Here is a 24,126-nt window from a genome sequence, read left to right as displayed (position 1 = left end):
TTATGCGTAACGTTATAAATAGGGGCTGTATTTTTCATGAAAATGTTAGCTACGTCATAAGCTATACGAATTTGACAAGCATTATCTCTTTTTTTACTATCGAGACCAACTTTAAGACCTGCAAACACTTTTTCAATCACATTTATATTTGACAAGTTGGGCGAGATATTATACTTCAGCGCTTTTTCCAGCAGGACAGTTTCATTTTCTGTAAAAATAATGTTAGTTTTGTTCATAATTCTTTTGTAAAAAGTGTGACTGCTTTTTTTAAACGTACTCTGAGGACACTTTCACTAGAAAACTGACAGAAAAGCTTGCTGAGTTTCTTTTCATGCTTCTGTGTTATACCTAGTTTAAAAGGGTCTAAATGTTCATTACTTATCGTCCAGAGATCGTCAATATTGAAATTGTAATTAATATGAAAAATATTTATCAGTTCTGAGTACAGGTAATAAGCTTCTTCGTTAAGAAGATCTTTTTTGGCATATAAGCTTTTAATTCTATCGGAAATGAGATTTTTCATGAACGGTCTGAAGGATTTAGGATTTTTCTTACAAACAGCAAATTTAATATAAGCTTTCGCGTAGGTAGGGACTAATCCCCTTATTTCACATTGTTTATTAAAATTAATAACCATACTTGTATTTAGCATTTTCTTTTTTAAAACTGTATATTTCGTGGCAGCCTTGGATACTTGGGCAGGCAAGAATCGCAAACTTTTGTACACGGCTGCAAGTAAATTTGTACCAAATACTGTTTATAATCATTTTTGCCTATATTTCAATGTGAAGTAGCCTAATTGTATCTACGGCCACTAGATGGCGCGCACGTTGCAGTGCCACGTTCATCTGGACGCATTTGTTAACGCGGGCGCCTCAGTCCGTTTTGCAACCTGCACCACGCAAGTAACGAGCAGCCCTTAGTGGCTCGCCATCACAGTTTTCTTTATCTTAAATATCTTTGTGACTAATGCCCTTTTGGCATATTTATTATTTTATAAATGACATATAAATACTGCCAGTCTTTCACGATGATTCTGTACTTATACTCTGTATCACACGTTTTTAGTCATAATTCTGTGACCATGTTATAGACCATTCTTTCATTTAAATTCTGAGGAAGACACTCGTAGCAGTGTTGAAACGCTGTTAATTCGTTAAAAATAGTGATCGAGGGCTGTTTTCTTGCAATTGTAACTATTCACGATCTCTGAACGTGCAGTCATGTATAAAAGATTACTTTTCGTTACATTCATCGTTCCTCTGTTTACTCTTAATACACACCCTAGACTTTTCAGGGAGTCCTCTCTTTCCTAAGGATACCGAATCTTGTCACATATAGCCTTCCACCCTGGCTTCCATTCTTACAGTTCCTACTTGCTTCTTGCACACATTGTATGTTACCATTTTCTATGGACAACACACACACCAATGCCCAAGGGAGGGGGGGGGGGGCGGGGGAGCCGCACGGACCGTGACAAGGCGCCTCAAATCGCGTGGCTATCCCGCGCGGCGAAGATTTCAGAAATTAAGAAGGAACGTTGTCTATCCCTTCTGCCTTATTTGATCTCAAGTCTTTCAAACCTCTAACTCTCACTCTAATGCTGGACCCCCTATATCTCCCTATACCGACTGTCATTTTCTTCATATCTCATGTCTCAGACAAGTCCTCCCTGTCGAAGAGGCCTTCAATTACTCTTTCCACCTACCGCTCTCTTCTCTGCTTTTAATAGCGGAATTACCGTTGTGATCTTAATGTTGACACCCTTATAATTTCGCTCAAGGCTGTTTTGACTTTTCTACATGTTCTCTAAATACTTCATCGACTCTTCAGACGACGATTTCTTTTGCGATTTCTTCACATTTTTCCTGCAGTCATTTCGTCTTGGCTTCCCTGCGTTTCCTATTTATGTCATGTTTATGTGACTTAAACTGCTGTGATCGTGAAATTTCCTGAAGATTTTTGTACTTTGTTTTTTCGTCGATCAGCAGAAGTATTTAATCTTGTACTTACGTTGGCTTGCCAACGTCTGTGATCGCTTTATTTGAGATATTCATTCCTCTTAAACTGAAATGCCTATCGTGGTATTCGTTATAGCACTGCTTATAGCCTCAGAAAACTTCTTCAACCTCAGTTCTTAAGTATATAACTTTTTCCCATATTGATTCTTTCGGACGATTCTCTTAAACTTAAGCCTACTCTTCATCATTACCAAAGTGTGACCAGACTCTGTATCTCTTCCTGATACGCTTTACAATCCAATTACCTGATTTCGGACTCTCTTCTTTCACCATGATGTAACCAAGCTGGAATCTTCCGGTGTCTCCAGATCTTCTCCAAGTATACTTCCTCCTCGTCTAATTTTTGAGCAGCATATACGTACTCACTATATCCATTTCTCGACAGTTCCCTAACCCACCTAACTGATTAAGGGTTCCAACACTCCACCCTCCGATTCATAGATTCTATATGTAGCGATGGAAACAACATCCTCCTGAATAGTTCCCAGTTTGAAATCAAAATGAGGGACTATTTTAAGCTCCAGAATATTTTATCAAAGACAATGTCATATCCATTGAGGTTTGCATACGCTCCCGAAATATAACGGGTGAAGCTTCCCCTTGCTTTCAGCCGGTCACATTACCAGCAAATTGAGGCCATGCTGGCTAATGTTATAAGGCTAGTGTTGGGGTATAACGTTCGTTTTGGCGCAGTCTTCATTGTTGATAATTTTATTCAAGATAGTGGCTCTCATTGGGTGGTCTCCCTACCTCCTCTCCTTGAGGAGTGAATGTAGCAGCATCGCATTATTGACATCACTACCCCCAGTCCTCCCCCATGGACTGTCCTACAACCGCCCCCACACTCCCCCACTGCGCCGCCCCCACTTTCTGCTGCTTCCCACTCCCACGTTTTCCGATTGCGCATCAGTATGTTAGCCTCATAGTTAGGATACCGACTGCTCTACTCCACAATACCGCCACCAGAGGGTGCTCAAAACTGTCCTACAACCGCCCCTAACATCTCTTCCCACAGCCCCCACCCCATTTATACCGATCGCGTGTGTAAATATGTTCACTGCTGTGTGCCCTAGTCCACAATACCCCTCAAAACTGGTGGGATACTGTCCTACAGCCACTGCCAGAAGAATTGCCTTCTACCAATCTACAAGTGTAGAGCTCCTGGACAACAAAATATAGGATGTGTTAGACGACGGATCAGTTTGGCTTTAGAAAAGGTAAAGGCACCAGAGAGGAAGTTCTGACGTTGTGGTTGATAATGGAAGCAAGACTAAAGAAAAATCAAAACACAGTGATGGGATTTGTCGACCTGAAAAAAAATGTTCGACAATGCAATGGTGCAAGATATTCGAAATTAAGAGGAAAATAGGCATAAGCTACAGGGAGACATCCGAAATATACAACATGTACAGGAGCCTACAGAGATTAAGAAGTCTGTAAGACCAAGAACAGAGTGCTCCGATTAATAACAGTGTAAGGCAGATATATAGCCTTTCGCCCCTACAGTCCGCAGCTCGTGGTCTGGTGGCTAGCGTTGCTGCTTCTGGATCACGGGGACCCAGGTTCGATCCCCGGCTGGAGTGAATTTTCTCTGCCTGGAGACTGGGCCTATGTGTTGTCATCATCATCATATTTCGTTGATTGTGGCTAGACTGGACTGAGTAAAACATTGGAGTGTGGAAAGATTGGGACATCGTACTGGCGCTGATGACCGCGCAGTTGAGCGCCCCGCAAAACCAAACATCATCATCATCATCGCCCCTACACTTCACTCTATACGCCCAAGAAGCAATGAAGGAAATAAAACAAAACGAAGTAAATATTCCAGAATTCGAATCGAGCACTGCGTAAGATCCTACGGTCTTGGCGTGCATCCGTGCGTCGCTGCGGTCCGGTCCCAGGTCAACGGGCATGTGCACCTTCCGCCGACCACTGGCGACAACATCGATGTACTGTGAAGACCTGACGCCCCACGTGTTGAGCAATTCGGCGGTACGTCCACCCGGCCTCCCGCATGCTCACTATACGCCCTCGCTCAAAGTCCGTCAACTGCACATACGGTTCACGTCCACGCTGTCGCGGCATGCTACCAGTGTTAAAGACTGCGCTGGAGCTCCGTATACCAAGAAAAAATGGCTGACACTGACGGCGGCGGTGCACAAATGCTGCGCAGCTAGCGCCATTCGACGTCCAACACCGCGGTTCCTGGTGTGTCCGCTGTGCCGTGCGTGTGATCATTGCTTGTACAGCCCTCTCGCAGTGTCCGGAGCAAGTATGGTGGGTCTGACACACCGGTGTCAATGTGTTCTTTTTTCCATTTCCAGGAGTGTATATAAATGACCTAATAGATAGTGTCGGAAGTACCATGGAGCTTTTCGCTGATGATGCTTTAGCATACAGAGAAGTTGCAGCATTACAAAATTGTAGAAAAATCCAGGAAGATCTGCAGCTGATAGGCACTTGGAGCAGTTAGTGGCAACTGATCCTTAACATAGACAAATGTAATGTATTGCGAATACATAGAAAGAAGGATCCCTTATTGTATGATTATATGATAGCGGAACAAACACTGGTAGCAGTTACTTCTGTAAAATATCTGGGAGTGTGCGTACGGAACGATTTGAAGTGGAATGATCATATAAAAGTAATTGTTGGTAAGGCGGGTACTAGGTTGAGATTCATTGGGAGAGTCCTTAGAAAATATAGTCCATCAACAATGGAGGTGGCTTACAAAACACTCGTTCTACCTATTACTTGAGTATTGCTCATCAGTGTGGGATCCGTACCAGATCGGGTTGACGGAGGAGATAGAGATGATCCGAAGAAGAGCGGCGCGTTTCATCACAGGGTTATTTGGTAACCGTGATAGCGTTACGGAGATGTTTAGCAAACTCAAGTGGCAGACTCTGCAAGAGAGGCGCTCTGCATCGCGGTGTAGCTTGCTGTCCAGGTTTCCAGAGGGCGCGTTTCTGGATGAGGTATCGAATATATTGCTTCCCCCTACTTATACCCCCCAAGGAGATCACGAATGTAAAATTAGAGAGATTCGAGCGGGCACGGAGGCTTTCCGACAGTCGTTCTTCCCGCGAACCATACGCGACTGGAACAGCAAAGGGATGTAATCACAGTGGCACGTAAAGTGCCCTCCGCCACACACCGTTGGGTGAGTATAAATGTAGATGTAGATGTAGAATCGGCTTGTAGTGAAATTGCATGCTTGTGGAATATCGTCTCAGTTATGTAACTGGCTTCGTGATTTCCTGTAAGAGACGTCACAGTTCATAGTAATTCACGGAAAGTCATCAAGTTAAACAGAACTGATTTCTGGCGTTCCCCAAGGTAGTGTTATAGGCCCTTTGCTGTTCCTTATCTATATAAACGATTTTGGAGACAGTGTGAGCAGCCATCTTAGGTTGCGTGCGGATGACGCTGTCGTTCATCGACTAGTAAAGTCATCAGAGGATCAAAACAAATTGCAAAACAATTTAGAAAAGCTATCTGTATGGTGCGAAAATTGGCAATTGACCGTACATAATGAAAAGTGTGAGGTCATCTACATGAGTGCCAGAAGTAATCCGTTATACTTCGGTTACACGATAAATCAATCAAATCTAAAGGCTGTAAATTCAACTAAATACCTACGAATTACAATTGCGAACAACTTAAATTGGAAGGAACTCATAGAAAATGTCGTGGGGAAGGCTAACCAAAGACTGTGTTTTAATGGCAGTTTACATAGAAAGTGTAACATATCTACTAAGGAAACTGCCTACTCTACACTTATCCGTCCCTTTTAGAATACTGCTGCACGGTGTTGGATCCTTACTAGATAAGACTGATGCAGTACATGGAAAAAGTTCAAAGAAATGCAGCACGTTTTGTATTATCACGAAATAGAGGTGAGAGTGTCACTGAAATGATACAGGATTTCCGATGGACATCATTAAAACAAAGTCGTACTTCATTGCGGAGGAATCTTCTCAAGAAATCCCAATCACCAACTTTCTTCTCCGAATGCAAAAATATTTTGTTGACGCCGACCTACATAGGGATGAACGATCAAAACGATAAAATAAGGGTAATTAGAGTTCGTACGGAAAGATATAGGTGTTCATTCCTTCCGCGCGAATTGCGAGATTGAAATAATAGAGAATTGTGAAGGTGGTTCGATGAACCCTCTGCCAGCCATTTAAATGTGATTAGCAGAGTTTCCATGTAGATGTAGAAGTAGAAAGATTCAAGAGTGAAATTGAAAATCAAAGTGAAAGGATATCAGTGTTAAGATTCGTGGATGACATTGCTATCGTCAGTAAAAGTGAATAAGAAATACAGGTTCTGCTGAATGGCATGAACACTCTACTGAGTACAGAATATGAATTGAGAGTAAATTGAAGAAAGACGAAAGCAATGAGAAGTAACCGAAATGAGGACAGTGAGAAACTTAACATCATAAATGGTGATCACGAAGTAGATGAACTTAAGGAATTCTGATATCTAGGCTGCAAAATAACCCATGACAGACGGAGCAAAGAGGACGTAAAAAGTAGACTATCACTGCCAAAAACGGAATTCCTGGCCAAGAGAAGTCTACTGATGTCGAAAATGGGCCTTACGCTGAGAAAGACATTTGTGAGAATATGCAATTGGTGCATAACATTGTTTGGCAGTGAAGCGTGGACTGTGGGAAAATCAGAACAGAAGAGAATCGAAGGATTTGAGATGTGGTACTACAGACGAATGTTGAAAATTAGATGGACTGATAAAGTAAGGAATGAAGAGGTGCTGCACAGAATCGTAGAGGAAAGGAATATATGGAAAACACTGACAAGAAGAAGGGATAGATGCTAGAAATTTTGTTAAGACATCAGGAAATAACTTTCGTGGTACTGCAGGGAGTTGTAGAGGATAAGAGCTGCAGAGGAAGACAGAGATTGGAGTACATCCAGCAAATAATTGAGAATATAGGTTGCAAGTGGTTGGCACAGTAGAGGAATTGGAAGTGGGCCTCAGACCAATCAGAAGAGTGAAGGCTCAAAGAAAGCTAGTGGGGAACTTGCACACAGACATATGGTACGCAGGGATAGGAAATAATACTATTACTGAGGTGTAGGAAGACCAATACATGCTAACACAAGTGACAGAAAATGCTTCACTGCTCTCATTAAACGTCGAAATTGTCATGAAAAAGCCACCGCTTGTGGGCATCGGATCATAACGCAACACATGCACTGGGACCGGAGAAAAATCGTTGTAAAACACAACTACTGCAGAAACTGACCTCGAAATACGTCGCCCAGAGAGAGTTGCGGGAGCTGCATGTGTGTTCTCCTCGATGTGTGGATACACCCTAAGCAGCTTAGAACTTAAAAATAGTCATACCTCACCTCCCCCTCCGCTCCTCCATTCCTCTCCTCTTCGTTGTAAGTAGGGATACGAATTCTCCGGGCCTGTTCTAACCTATCGCTCATGATACACAATGGGATCTATCTAATGGCAGTGATATACTGCTTATGGTTTGTAGCAGTCAGTCACAGATGGACGAAAGACCCAAGAACAGGTCACTTGCCACAAACAATTGAACTTATTTCTTGGAAAGAATGGCCCATCTGGAACAATACCAAAATACCTGACTATCTGCCATGGATGAAGAACTGAATGGTCAACGGCAACATGCTTTCAAACGTTGTGGGTGTGCCAGCACTGTCTGCAAGTGGTCCTGAGCTAAGTAAAATCAATTTCATGTAGCAAAAACGTTGAAAACATACATCCCATGTAAGTGAGATACACACGGATCTTTATACTAGTCATCTCACGGTGTGCCGATCCACCCACTCTGTCCCTGACAGGTGGAGAGCAGTGCCCGCACTCGCTAGCCTCTGCTGTTGCATGTGGTTTTAACCTCTCATCGCTCATGCTTATTCTACTTCTTCAGGTAAACTGTCCAAAGGTTGTCTGGTAACAGTTTCAGATGCTGCACTGTACCATATATCAGCTTTGTATGTGTGTGTGTGTGTGTGTGTGTGTGTGTGTGTGTGTGTGTGTGTGTGTGTGTTTGTGTGTGTGTGTGTATTCTTGTATACTGTGGAAGGATGAGATTTGCTGTGTAGATGATGAAGGAATAGACGTGGAGAAATTTCACACAGGTCACTTGCTCCTGCTGTACAGATGGTGGAGGAATAACACACAGGTCACTTGCTCCTTGTGGAGTAATATCATGGTGTGATCTCCAAGTGTGATTCTTATGCTTGCTACAACGAATATTGTACCAACAGACATCATATCGCATCATGCAAACCGTGTAATCTTATGCTTTTAAAACAAATACTGTCATGGCAACAGTGCCAATAGCGGCTATAGTACTAAATCACTTAAATTTCCAGCCATCTAAGTATAAATTCACTCTTATGGTATGAACTTATGATTCAGCTAGCAAGCTACGGTGAATAGAAAAATTCGCCAATAACTCAGTACTGGTAGGACCAAGCAACAACACAATAACCAATATTGAGCGAACATTCCGGTATGTATAGACGTGTTTTTCTTGTGGGTGGTATGAGTTCGCCTTAACAGGAGAGAGACGTAACGCTGTTCTAGGCTAGCAGCTATTAAAAGAAACCAAAATAGCAACGACTATGTTACACTAGGAGTGCATCCTGGCCTTGGTTCTACAGGAAGACAAAACACTGTAATAACATCACACAACTGTCGAAAAAGAGAGCCTTCCACCAGAACAATGCACGTGTCTTCACCTCAGTGTGTGGAAACAGACTAAGCAGCTTAGAATGAGTCTTACCTCCCGTTCTACATCCGCTTCTCCCTCCCTCTCCAGGGATGCAGGTTTTCCAGACCTGTTGCAACGTATCACGGATGGTACACAAAGAAGTCCATCTAGAGCAGATGCTTGCTTCGACCGACCGACGCTGGGTTAACGATGGCATACTAACTTCAGTCTGCAGCTAGGCTCTCCCATAGCTATTGATTCTGCTCTCCCAGGTCTGTTCTAACCTCTCGTTAATGGCACACAAAGAGATCCATCTGTTGGGGCCGCTCTCCTTTGGTTGGTGCTGTGCTGACAATGATATACTGTTTCAGGTCAGCAGAAATTAATCTATTATGTACTTATTTTTTTTAAATTTTCCTGACCACAGATGCCTGTAAATAAAAACTATCAATAAGTTTATTTTCACACTACTCACTTTCTTACAACAATGCGTTGCCATATGCCAACACTGGGTCATACAGAGGAAAGTACTATTCCAACGCTTTTTTCATTCCATACTAGCTTTTATTGCGTACGAACATGAGAGATTTCATTATTTACATGAAATACGAACATACAATAATATTTTACACGTATTTAGTACCTTTTTTAAATGTTTAAATGGTAATGTTGAAAATGTTTTATGCATAGTCCAGTTTCACACTTCGAGGACGTCCTAACTTCAGTAATAGTTTACTGTCCTATCCCTCTATACAATGTTTGCTTTTACAATTTCCGCAGCAGCTGTACACATGTAGATCGGTAGGAGACAATTCTTCTGGGAATTGCTGTAGGAGAGCTTCCCACCAATTTCGAGGGTTATTGTGGAATGGAGCACACAACAAAGTGAACATATACACACACGCGATCGTGGGCAGTGGGAAGTGGAGGCGGTGTCTGTACGACACTTTCGAGCACCCTCTTGTGGTGGTATGGTGGACAAGAGCAGTCAGTCTTCAACGTATCACGGATGGTACACAAAGAAGTACATCCAGAGCGATCGGAAAAAGTGGGGTCGGTGAGTGGCAGGGGCGGCTGGTGGTGGGTTATGGAGGCAGCTGTAGGGCAATACAGAAGCAGCATAACTACGTCAAAAGCAAATAAAGTAAGTAAATAAAGACAATATCTTACATCCCTCCTCTCCAGCAGGTTAGCGAGATTGAGTCTTTTGCTCACCAACTACCAATTGGTGGAGGGTAGGGGAAGCGTTGGAGGGGAGGGGAAGTAGGAGTGGAGAGGCTTCTTGGAAAAATTTGGCAACAATGCAGGCTGCACCAGAACAAACATTGCTTCCCTACTGGCCAGCTCAGTACTCATCCTGATCACTGCCCTTGAAACTGCCGAAAAGGCTTCTTCCCCTCCTCAGGAACCATACGGTGGTTTAGCCTCTCTGCAGACACCCTTCTAATACAGTTGCACCTATGATATGGCTATTTATATCACTGAAGTAACTATGAGAATTTCAGTCCACACAACACAAAAGTACTTCACAGCATTAATACACAATGATAATATCTTAGATAATGAACACGCCTAACACTTACTTGGTATTATTTTCTCAATGATACTGTCTTCGGTTAAGAGGAAGCTGGAATACTGGCAGCAGCCTGATATGTCTCGTAACAAAATAGTTATGCCCAGAAACCTTAGCTGTGGCACATTAGAAACAATCTTTTCGAATAAATAAGCGGAATTAGGAATATATTTTAAACAGCTGACACTCTGTTTTGAAATGTTGACAGAAATAGACTAACCGCTAAATCAATATCGGTCATAAATTTTCGCTTTACTTCATCTCTAATTTATACGAAAGAAACATTGGTTTTACTGAACTATGAAAATTTCTTTGTACCGTCTGCTGCTTGTCAATCCAAGCTCTAGAGCTTCCTGGATCCATAAGCGTACAACACGAATTATCTGTGGCGTGAATTAAGGAAATGCTATAAGAAGCTTGTTCCACATACTCTGGTTACACAACTGCCTCTGTATCTCAGTGTACGTATGTTTTAATGCAACCTGCAGTAAATAATACACACCTCTCTGAGACCAAACAGTACATCTCACCCCATCAATAGCAAGAATATCAAAAATTTACGAAAAAAACTTTAATCACTTTTCTTCAAAGATGGTTCAAATGGCTCTAAGCACTATGGGACTTAACATCTGAGGTCATCAGTCCCCTAGACCCAGAACTACTTAAACCTAACTAACCTAAGGACATCATACACATCCATGCCCGAGGCAAGATTCGAACCTGCGACCATAGCAGCAGCACGGTTCCGGACTGAAGCGCTTAGAATCGTTCGATCACAGCGGCCGGCCACTTTTCTTCCACAGAGTCAACTATTCAGGAACATAGATTTCCAGTAACTTGTTGGAATCCGTTTAGCCACTAATGAAGTACAGTTCAGCAGTCATTGGTGACTCCATTGACGAATTTATTAGCAGAACCAATTCATTTATGTCATATTAAAAACATTACATAAATTTAGGCAGTAATGAGATCTGTTAGTGTAAGCACTTTATACTGAGTTGAAAAAAGTCATGGGATATCTCCTAATATCGCAACTCATCTTCAGCTGGGCGTAGTGCAGCAACTCGATGTGGCATGGAATCAACAAGACGTAGAATGTCCCCTGAAGAAATATTGAGCCATGTTACCTCTATAATCGTCCATGATTGCGAAAGTGTTGACAGTGTAGGACTTTTAGCATGAACTGACCTCTCGAATATTCGGTGGATTTCATCCCTGGCAATTTGAATGTCCAAATCATTCGCTCGGATTCTCCAGAATGTTCTTCAAACTAATTGCAAACAACTGTGGGCATTGACATGCTGCATTGTCATCCATAAAAATTCCTTAGGTTAGTTAGGTTTAAGTAGTTCTAAGTTCTAGGGGACTGATGGCCCCAAAAGTTAAGTCCCATAGTGCTCAGAGCCATTTGAGCTACCACCAGCTTGCTCAGCGTCGTGTTGACAACTTGGGTCCATGGCTTCGTGGGGTCTGCGTCATATTCGGACCAGCTCTTACCAACTGAAATCGGGACTGATCTGATCTGACCAGGCCACGGTTTTCCAGTCGTCTAGAGCCCATCCGATATGGTCACGTGCCCAGGAGGGGCACTCCAGGGGATGTTGTGCTGTTAGCAAAGGCACTCACATCGATCGTCTGCTGCCATAGCCTACTGACATCAAATTTCGCCGCACTGTCCTAACGGATATGTTCATCGTATGTCCTGCGTTGATTTCCGCTGTTATTTCTGGCAGTGTTGCTTGTCTGTTAGCACTGACAACTCTCCACAAACGCCGGCCGTTGTGGCCGAGCGGTTCTAGGCGCTTAGGTCTGGAACCGCGCGACCGCTACGGTCGCAGGATCGAACCCTGCCTTGGGCATGGATGTGTGTGATGTCCTTAGGTTAGTTAGGTTTAAGTAGTTCTAAGTTCTAGGGGACTGATGGCCTCAGATGTTAAGTCCCAGAGTGCTCAGAGCCATTTGAACCATTTTGAACTCTCCACAAACGCTGCTGCTCTTGGTCGTTAAGTGAAGGCCGTCGACAAATGCATCGTCCGTGGTCAGAGGTAAAACCTGAAATTTGGTAATCTCGGTACAATCTTCACACTGTGGATCTCGAAATGTTGAATTCTCGACTACAGGGGCTGAAGAAGTAATATTCTATGATGTTCCACAACAAATTCCGCCTTTTTCAATCGAAATTGGGTGAGAAAAATTTTTCCCATATTTACTGAAAACCCCTCGTATCAGTATAGGGTATTTTAAACGTTTATGAAACGTATTTTCTTAGGCGGAAATTGGGGAGACTGCATAACATTTGTCTAAAGGGCCATGATGTGAAACCTCCTGTAAATCACACTCACGCTGACCGGTGCACCAGCCACACCACCGTGTTGGTTCGATCCTGGTCTGGATCAACTTTCTGTCTTGCTTACTTAGCATGCTGCGCGTTACGTTAAATGAGTAGGTCGGTATAGGTATAGATACGTTCTTGATTTTTCTCTGCACTCTTAAAAATAGTATAAGATATACAGGTATTCAAATTAATGGGAGAATTTACATTTGCGATTCGGGCATATTTTTTTTGTAGTCCGTCCTCAAGCCTTTGGAAGACTGAACAACTTTTCAACCACACCCTCAGTCCGTTATGCCACCAGAGAAACTTTATGCAGCAAATTTAAGAGTTATGACAACTTACCTACTTCTTCAAAGTATTCGAATCTACACTCCTGGAAATTGAAATAAGAACACCGTGAATTCATTGTCCCAGGAAGGGGAAACTTTATTGACACATTCCTGGGGTCAGATACATCACATGATCACACTGACAGAACCACAGGCACATACAGAGGCAACAGAGCATGTCAATGTTGGCACTAGTACAGTGTATATCCACCTTTCGCAGCAATGCAGGCTGCTACTCTCCCATGGAGACGATCGTAGAGATGCTGGATGTAGTCCTGTGGAACCGCTTGCCATGCCATTTCTACCTGGCGCCTCCGTTGGACCAGCGTTCGTGCTGGACGTGCAGACCGCCTGAGACGACGCTTCATCCAGTCCCAAACATGCTCAATGGGGGACAGATCCGGAGATCTTGCTGGCCAGGGTAGTTGACTTACACCTTCTAGAGCACGTTGGGTGGCACGGGATACATGCGGACGTGCATTGTCCTGTTGGAACAGCAAGTTCCCTTGCCGGTCTAGGAATGGTAGAACGATGGGTTCGATGACGGTTTGGATGTACCGTGCACTATTCAGTGTCCCCTCGACGATCACCAGAGGTGTACGGCCAGTGTAGGAGATCGCTCACCACACCATGATGCCGGGTGTTGGCCCTGTGTGCCTCAGTCGTATGCAGTCCTGATTGTGGCGCTCACCTGCACGGCGCCAAACACGCATACGACCATTATTGGCAACAAGGCAGAAGCGACTCTCATCGCTGAAGACGACACGTCTCCATTCGTCCCTCCATTCACGCCTGTCGCGACACCACTGGAGGCGGGCTGCACGATGTTGGGGCGTGAGCGGAAGACGCGCTAACGGTGTGCGGGACCCTTGCCCAGTTTCATGGAGACGGTGGCGAATGGTCCTCGCCGATACCCCAGGAGCAACAGTGTCCCTAATTTGCTGGGAAGTGGCGGTGCGGTCCCCTACGGCACTGTGTAGGATCCTACGGTCTTGGCGTGCATCCGTGCGTCGCTGCGGTCCGGTCCCAGGTCGACGGGCACGTGCACCTTCCGCCGACCACTGGCGACAACATCGATGTACTGTGGAGACCTCACGCCCCACGTGTTGAGCAATTCGGCGGTACGTCCACCCGGCCTCCCGCATTCCCACTATACGCCCTCGCTCAAAGTCCGTCAACTGCACATACGGTTCACGTCCACGCTGTCGCGGCATGCTACCAGTGTTAAAGACTGCGATGGAGCTCCGTATGCCAAGAAAAAATGGCTGACACTGACGGCGTCGGTGCACAAATGCTGCGCAGCTAGCGCTATTCGACGGCCAACACCGCGGTTCCTGGTGTGTCCGCTGTGCCGTGCGTGTGATCATTGCTTGTACAGCCCTCTCTCAGTGTCCGGAGCAAGTATGGTAGTTTTGACACACCGGTGTCAATGTGTTCTTTTTTCCATTTCCAGGAGTGTATTTGTAAAGTCCTTGCCAAGATCAGGTTAAGTATTGTTTCAAACTGAAGAAATTCTTGATTTGCAATATCTTTTTCAAAGACACCCAGCTTGTGACGGAAAGAAAACCCAGTTTATATCGCATCATTTATTAACTTCGTGTTTCCTTTTAACTCGGTGTTGAGCGCCTTTAAAAATTTCAGCAACTCTTTCAGGAAAGCTCTCGCTTACGAGGGTTTCAAGAATCCCCTTACTTTTTCTTTATACAGCTTTTCCAGGAATGAGGTTATTTTTCTTTTATTTGCCAGAGATGTTCTGTTACTTGGTGTTTAACATTTTTGTATTATAGTTAGTTGGAAAAAGGAGAATTACATTCACACAGATACATCTTGAACCGGATATGCTGAACAGTAGAACAAAACCTCATAAAATGGTCTAGTTGACCAAGCTAACCGTTACGCATGTCAGCATAATCCTGGGTTTGTGACAAACGGCCGTGTGGTGAATTATGCACTGATAAGACAGTGACTAAGTTTTCTTCCCCATGATTCTTTTATGAAACCGTCTTCTTTGCTATGGCCCCATCAGTTGAAAGGGAAACCATTTCATCGTAACGCATGTTTTATTTTGTTATGAAGCAATCGAAAGTCTTGAACAAATCTTCTCTGCAAGTTTGCCTTTAAACGGGAGTAGTAATGGCAGTTCAGCCTTAAATGCTTTATTTTTGATGCAGGTTTCTGCTGCACTATTCATTTATTTATTTGTAGTGATTATGAAGTTATAGGAGGAGCTCGTTTTAGCGTTCTACCACTATCAAGCATACTTGGGCAAGGGGCATAATAGGTATAATATCGTTCCTTACGTCTGTATTAGTTTCTGTTCTTACATCTTAGCTGTATGACGTGGTCCATATTGCCTCTTGGAACATAAGTATCAGTTGTCTTCCTGTATTTTATCATCAATTTTATTTGTGTGGTCTCGGTAAAATTATTTTTGACAGCTCCGGCTCCGACGACGTTATATGTTTACAATGGAAATTATATTTCGCGTAAATCAGTGATTATATTCAATTTTCAGAGATAGCATTTTGTGGTTTTACGTAAATAATAAGCTTGCTGCTGTTTAATTTTGTTGTGATAGTTTACCTGTTATCTTTCATAATGTAACAAATTTTCCAGGTATATTTTATGTTTAAAATTGTTCATTATGGATGTCCTTTGGGTGTTTTACTGCATTTATACTGTCTCTGAAAAGTTCGCTGTTATGTCCTTCAGGCAGGCCCTGCTCTAAGGGGCTGCTGCCAAAATTTATGGGTACCGCTTTACTTGTTAGTGTGAAAAAAATGTTAACGTGTCAATTACTCAATAATACAGAAATTACTACATGCAAACATGGATTGTAAGTTGTAGTCACGCGAGTGGTTTCCGTCACGTCAGTTATCTACATTTTCATTATTATGATGATGTGTCTCGCTGCGCGGCCTGCTGCTGCGATGGCGAAGGTTGTCCACCAGCTCAGACACACCATTGCCCGCTCTTTTCATTTTTTTCCACTAGCTCTGACACACCATTGGCCATTTTTTCATTTTTTAAAAGTAAGTATATCTATAATAATTAAGCTGTTGCTTAGTTTGACAGATACTAGTTTATCTTAAATCGATTATTAAACTGAAACAGTGAAATCATTTTTAAGTAATATAAATATTTAATTTATTCAAAAACATTGTTTATTGACTCAAAGAAATATTGTATCATATCTTAATCTGTATGTATAGTTGTTTATATTTATGTTTAATGAATATAATTTTTTGTATCAACAATGAAGGGCATTCATTATGTTCGTTGCTTTGATAAAACTCGTTTTATAATAAAATATTTGAATAAGTGAACTGAATGAAATCACAGAATCAAGAATCCATAAATTTTTTTCAATGACTATTTATAACTTGCTAAAATATTTGTTATATATAACACATGACTGTCTTTACTTTTATAGTATAGGAAAACTATTTTGCGTAAGCCATAAAAAGTTTTATGTCGATTGACGGACTGCAATATTAAACTTACGTTAGTTACTGTTTTAGCTTATTTGGACCAAGGATAAGTCTTTATTTTTTTATAGTTTACGTTGCTTAAAAGGAGCTGTTTTAGTACCTTTCCCGGAACGCGTAGCTGTCAAAGAAATCTGTCTGGTTGCTAGTTCAAAATAAGAAGGCTGCAAACGGAAGCCAAAAGGAAAAAAACAAGCTGACATGTTAAAAATTTATATCCAGACTTGTGCCAAGACAAATGACGACCCTAATAATCCAACATTAAGTACTGGTACTGTTATAAAAGAAAATACTGAATCATCTATGATAATGACAAACAAATGTACAAACTTTGAAATTCGAGAGGAACTGCCTACATTCTATTATCACCATATGAAAGCACTGAAAAATTTTCTCCAACGAGACAGTCACAGAAAACGGTCTACAAACTTTTGAGTACAGATCCAGCATCGCAGCCAAGAATTTCAGGAGACACTAAAATGAATTTTTTAGCAAGACGAGATCCATCCAAACCACTGCATAATTACGAATTTACTTCCTGTGACACTGGTCGACATCTTAGCGCTAATTATTACATATGAATTTCAAGCAATGTGGATCAAGTCTTACGAGACTGGCCAGTGTACTGTCTTCCACAAAACTGCGTTTAGTGTTTATGTTGCAAAAATTTATGCTGTATGGCTAGTTGCTAACACTTCGGCGAAACTTTAAAATAGCGTGAAATTTCCAAAAATCATGTTCAGGCCCAAAAATCAACCAGAGGTAAAAGCGTAGTAAAACTACAAATGTGGTCGCTCAAAGAATTATTAATGCCAAAACAAATCGTTCGAACGAGGTGCTTCTAAGGATAGCACCAATTACTAAAATGCTTGGTAAACATAGTCTGGCTTTTCAAGGTACAACTTACAAGTTTTTAGAGTATAAAAACGGTAATTTCCGGAAATATTTGAATTGCTACCTGCATTTGATCCCATTATAGAAAAGCACGTATGCAGAGTGCTAAAGAAAGAAAAGACTATAGGTTACTATTTCGGGAAAAATATACAAAACCAGATAATAGATCTGCTTCATCGAAGTGTAAAGTTGCTTATTATTGGTGAAACCTAAAATGCACATATTTTTCCATAATTTTAGGCTGTACTTCTGACGCAAAGTAGATCACTGACTTCCATAATCAGATATGTTTCAGTCAACAAATTTGACGGTGAGGTTGAAATTAAAATAATAAAACCTTTTTGGGCTTGTCACCAACCGAAAGATCCACAGGAAAACAAGCTTCTGATATTGTGATTGGAGAACGTAATGACTTGGGTTTAAATTTGCATAATATTAGAGACCAGGGATGTGTCAGGGTCCAATACGAGAGGCGATAACGCAGGAGTGTAATCTAAAAGTAAACAGTATTATTTGCGAGCATTCTGTGTTTCTCATGGTAGCCACTCTCTGTCTTGTTGTTTAAGGTATGGCAAAATCATCTTTGTAAGCCGCTAATTTCTTCAGTATTATCCAAAAAAATGTAGTTATTTTTTCTTCATCTATCTTTCAATGGATAATACTTTCTAAACAAGTTCAAGGTATAACTTTGAAACCAGTGAGTGACACTAGATGGGAGAGTGAGATAGAGGGCTTAAATTCTTAGAAATACAAACTGGGAAATGTATACAACGCCTTGCCAAACATTTACAAGAGCAAAGGAATTGATAATTTAGTAAGAGTCGAGGCCTTAGGTTTTTGTGTTCATTAGTTATTTGGCATAAAATACCAAATTCTCTTAACCCAATAAGCAAGTCAATGCCAACAAATAATTTTGACATAGCCTCTGCACTTTATCTTTAACAAAACTGCAAGCTTTACGAGTCTTTGATCAGATTGGTCCTTTGATGAAACTATCATTGATGAAAAGGAACTTGTTAATGAAATTATGCTGAGGCTAATTTTGGATCAACACTGGCAGGACACCACGTTGACTGATTTGATGCAGCTCACCATAATGCTCAATGCTGTGCAAGACTCTTCATCTCTGAATAATTATACAAACTTCTGAATATCCTTCATGTACTCAATGTATTCATCCCTTAATCTCGCTCTACGATTTTACACCCCTCTCCCCCTCTCATCCGCACTAACTTCTAATACTGCACTACTGGTGATCCCTTGACGTCTCAGAATGTGTCCTATCAACTGGTCCCTTGTTGCAGACGAGTTGCGCCACGTGTTTCTTTTCTCCTCATTTCTAATTTTCACCATTCTTCAGTAGCACCACATTTTAAATGCCTCTACTCACTGCTTGTCTAAACCGTTTATTGTCCATATTTCACCTCCTTACATGGTTACACAAGACTTCCTAACACTTAAATTTTTATTCGAAGTTAGTAAATTTCTCTTCTTGAGAAATGCTTTTCTTGCCATTACCAGTACACATTTTGTATCCACTCTACTTCGACCATCATCAGTTAGCTTGCAACTCAAACAGCAACCCTCATCTACTACTTTTAGTGCCTCGCTTCCTAATCTAATTTCCTCAGCATGCTTTTGTTGATGTTCATCTGACAATCATATTCTCCCATCAAGGCTCTGCATATAATCCGTTCACTCTTCCACATTCTTTGCTGTCTCTGACAGAATTACGATGTCATCGGCAAGTCTTAGAGTTTTCATTTCTTCTCACTGAAGTTTAATTCCCGCTTCAAATTTTTCTTTTCTTTCCTCGGTGGACAGGTGGATCTCCCTGATCCACAACGCTGTAACACTTCCTTCTCAACCATTGCTCCCTTTCTGTGCCCCTTGGCTCTTATAAGTGCCGTCTGGTTTCTGTACAAATAGTAAATAGCCTTTAGGTCTTCGTATTTTACTCCTGCTACCTCCAGAAATTCAAAACACTGTTCCAGTTAACATTGCCGAAAGCTTACTCTAAGTCTACAAATGCTATAAACGAAGGTTTGCCTGTCCTTAACCTGTCTTCTAAGAAAATTTCCAGTGTCAGTATTGTCTCACATGTTCCTACAGTTCTCTGGAATCCAAACTTATCTTCCCTAAGGTTGGCTTCTACTAGTTTTCAGTTCTTCTGTAAGAATTTGTGTTAGTATTTTAAAGCCATGAATTATTAAACTCATAGTTCGGTAATATATCTGTCGGCATCTGCTGTCTTTGGAACTGGAATTATTACATTCTTGTAGATAGCTATATCTGGCACACCAGTAATAACCTATGCTCAGTTCACAAAAATAAATTACATAACCAAACAGAAGTGCAACATAAAAGTAATAAAAACAAACCTCAAACCAAAATAACATAACCATTCATATTTTTCACCTGCATAAAAAAATCTCAGTAACACACATTTTTAGGCTCCTCAATTTCATTTCACATATACCACTAACAGAGACGACAGGAATCATAAAGAAAAGCCTTCCACACAACCGAAAAGTACATATCATTGAGAATTATGAAATGAGAAATTTATTACAACTTACTTTATCTCAAAGCTATTTTGAATTTGAAAATAAAATTTACACAGTTCAGATGGAGATGCAATGGCAAATTGTATCACAGTCACCATAGCAGCACATTACTAGATTAGAAGTGAAATTCTTCTATGCAAACTGTTCAGTTCTTCTGACAGACTCCTGCTAGTAGCCGATGACCACGACATACAAATGGTCGGTTAGCAACTAAACGTCTTGCACCCTAACATAAAATTTACAATGGAAATAGAAAACAACAAATCCATAAACATTTTAGATCTAGAAATAAGCAACAACAGCTAAAACTGAAAAACAATCACAAATAAACCTACCAATCTTACAGCACCACGCATACGCCAAATAATAAGGTGAACAATTTGTTCCAGAAAATGAAATTAAAAGTAGCATTTCATATGAATAACTTAAGAGCCAAAATGTGATCCACATAAAATACAGTAAAACTGGGATTAAAATAATTTTCGAAGTTGGACATATTTCCAGATTACACAAAACTCAATGGGCTCTGTACAATTTGTCAGGTACCATGAACAAAAGTACAGTAAAAATTTTTGATTATGAATATATTGTATTTACATACCTTTACTCCAACACAGTAGACGTTCATTTACTGTATATTGAACAACAGAACACTGGGCTATTACACTAATTGATAAATAAGTTAAATCCGTTTTTTTATTGTACGTTTATTTGCTTTACACTAAACTTCTTTCGCCACATATCAAATAGGGAAACTTGTTTTAATTTCATGTTCAAAATTGTTTTTTTAGGCAATTTTTGCATCATACAATAGTTCCAACAAGTTGGGAAAATTTGTGTGTGCTGCAAATTGCATAACATCGTTTATGCATACAGTGGCTTCTTCAGGCATCTTAATTTTTCTAGGGACATCATTTTGCTCTTCTTCTTCATTTGTTTCTTTTTCATCATCCTCTGTGTTGCGAATTTCTATTAAATATGTTGCTGAAGTGAAAGTGGAGTGAGTTGACAGAAAGTCGTCACTCCGAATGTAATCATCTGCATACATGAAATGTTTCGCATTTTCATTAATGAAGTAACTAATGCAGTAACTGCTGCTGTATTTTCTTGAACTTTTATGGCCACACAAGCGTCTTGTTCTTGACCGCCAAATACCGATTTGTTAAAGCACTTCGTGACAGTTTTGGCTATTATTTCATTTACTGCCAAGCCAATCCAATTTACTGCATGCAGGACAGAGACTGACCGTGCAAGAGCAAACGCACTTTCGGCTTCTTCAAGACTGAGAATAAGAGATTGCATAAGTAATCGCCTATAATGACACTTGAATGTGTAAATAAGCCACAACTCCATGGGTTGTGTTTGGCTAGTTGAACTGGAGGGAACCAAGCCAATTTCACGTTTGATAACGTTACTTTAGAGTGACAGATTGATTTGTTTAGGAAAAGGAGTACTTGACGATTTCCTTTTTTCACTTTGGGACTGAAAGAGCCCTGCCGTTCTTCCATAAGACCATTCAGCATTCACGCCTTTTTATTGCTTCACCACGTGACTGGAAGCTTACTGACGTCTACGTTTTGAAACAACGGGATTTGTCGCCTTTCCAATCACCAGTGGCTTCTCCATTCCACCTAACATGTTTCTACACAGCATTACAGTGAGTCTTTCCTCGGACATTTTTCCGCTGGTGCACTTTTCACCTTGCATTGCCATCGATTTTGAAGGCAGCGCGCGATAAAATAGTCCAGTTTCATTGGCATAGAACACGTCTTTCGGGTCATAATTCACAATTAAGTTGGACAGTATTGTCTACCACTCTGTTGCTACACTTTCCTGCATACCCTTACCTTCCCCACACACTTCATACCACACCATGTTGTGTCTAGCTTTGAAACTGTCGAGCCATCTTGTGGATGCCTTAAACTCCGTAATTCCAAGCTCTTTGGCGACTTTCAGAGCTTCACTCTGCAACATGGGTCCAGATAAAGGTAAGTTTTTTTCCCGTACACTTACGAAACATTCCCACAATATTTCGTTAATTTCTTCATTTTCGGTCTTTTTCACCTTTCTTTTCATCTGCCTATTCCCTTTCATCCATTCGTCCCGAATCTTATCCTTGTTTCTTAAAGTCTCATAAATTAGTGTTTTAGCGCATTTGAAACGCAACAACGCGCACAGTGTTTGTCTTTCTCACTCGCCTCGATTACATTAATCTTTTAGTTAAGTGTTAACGACACACACCGTTAGTTCGACATCACGTTACTGTACCTCTTAAAGTGCTACTAGTCAGCTGAAACTGGCATAAAATAATGACCTTGCCGGGTAAAACCATTGTTTAACCGAACAATAACCACCTCTTTCATTGCGTACATTGCAGCAGTGTGTTGGTAGATGCGCAACAATGTTGCTGTGTGCGCCGGTGTGTGTCAATAATGAGGAAAACAAGAAAGGCGACAAACAGAGCGCTGACGAACGAACCGTTTTCTTTGACGTACTGTACCGGAAATGAGCATAACTTATTCGTCGTTGCACAAAGCGGCGCGGTGTTAGGTCGCCACCAGCAGCGCCGCGCTGCGTTGAACCTCTTTTCTTGGTTTCCGTCGCTTAACAGAGGTGTTAAAAGTAACGTCCTTGTATAGTCGTGGATAACTAATGACCTGTAATATAGTAATACTGTATAGGCTCTTTTCCGCATTACACACTGAGTTATTGAGTATGTTCTAAGATTTGCTTCCTGTTTCCGCATTAGGAACGTTCCGCTTTATACAAAAAAAAACAGCACATAAAAGAGCACTGAATGCGTCGGGAATGAAGTACTTGCACGGTTTTGGAGATTTCCGAATTGTAGACTTGCCGATTTGAGCAAGTTTTACTTTATTTACACTTTTTCAAATTCAGGCACCTAGTCTTTCTCCTGACAGCTGTAACAAATGTTATATCGGATAAACAGGTAGGAATTTCTGAGTCAAACAACATACACGAAACTACTAACGCAGCCATTCCACATCTTATTTACATTTAAAGGCAAATACATTAGCCAGAAAATATTGAAAATACCACAAAAAATTTACCCAAAATACCTAAAGTACATACAATGAAAATACAGAAAAATACCCAGAGGACATTCATGATGAACAAATAGATTTTAAACATAAAAAACCCGGAAAATTTGATACATTATAATAGAAAAAGGGTAAATTATTAAGACGTACATAAAAGAGTAGAACATTTATTACTCACGTAAAACCACAAAACACTATGTCTGAAAATTAAACATAATCACTGACTCTACGCGAAATATAATTTCCATTGTAACATACAACCTCGCTGGAATCAGAGTTGTCAAAAATAATTTTACCAAGATCACTCAAATAAAAGTTGGTGCACATCGACAGCGCAGAAAGATACGTATATAGCTTCTTTTCTGTGTTTACTTCGTAGATTCTTGCTTAAATTGCGTGTGAGTTTCGTATAGTAGGTGTAATTTCGAGTTTTAGTTACTGTAATCGTAAATTCAGGCAGATTGTAGTGCAGTCGTTAGGCATTTGTGCAGGTTAGTGCATACATTCTTTGCGTGTTTCCCTTGCGTTATCTAGGCACATACTCGTGTTTCAGTAACTGTTGTTCGACATTGATTAGAATGGATAGGGACTGTGATTGCTGTGTTCAGATGAGGGCTGAGTTGGCATCCCTTTGCTCACAGCTGCAGGCGGCGCTGACTTCGGTCGCGCACCTTGAGGCTGTTGCCAATGGGCACCACAGTGGGGAGCTGGACTTGGGTATCACAGGGATGTCAACCTCGTTCTGTCTGTCCCCAGATCGGTCTGCCGCTGTGGTTGCCCCAGTTGCTGCCCGCAGTGGGGATGAGCCCCCGCTTGTGGTTGATTGGGAGGTAATTCCAAGGCGTGGGAGGCAGCGAAAGACGTCCCCAGAGGCTCATCAGAAAGCCTCCCGATGAGTCTGATAAACAGGTTTCAGGTGCTGTCTCTGGCCGAGCCAGATGCAGATGCCTGCCCTGTTTCAGAGGATGATTCCCAGCCTTCAATGTCTGGGCAATCACAGAGGGTGGGCTTATTGGTAGTTGGGAGCTCCAATGTTAGGCGCGTAATGGGGCCCCTTAGGGATATGGCGGCTAAGGAGGGGAAGAAATCCAGTGTGCACTCCGTGTGCATTCCGGGAGGAGTCATTCCTGATGTGG

The sequence above is a fragment of the Schistocerca gregaria genome, chromosome 3, assembly GCF_023897955.1.
Source record: "Schistocerca gregaria isolate iqSchGreg1 chromosome 3, iqSchGreg1.2, whole genome shotgun sequence".
Lineage (NCBI taxonomy): Eukaryota > Metazoa > Arthropoda > Insecta > Orthoptera > Acrididae > Schistocerca > Schistocerca gregaria.
The sequence above is the reverse complement of the archived record's forward strand: the minus strand, read 5'-3'. Positions refer to the sequence as shown.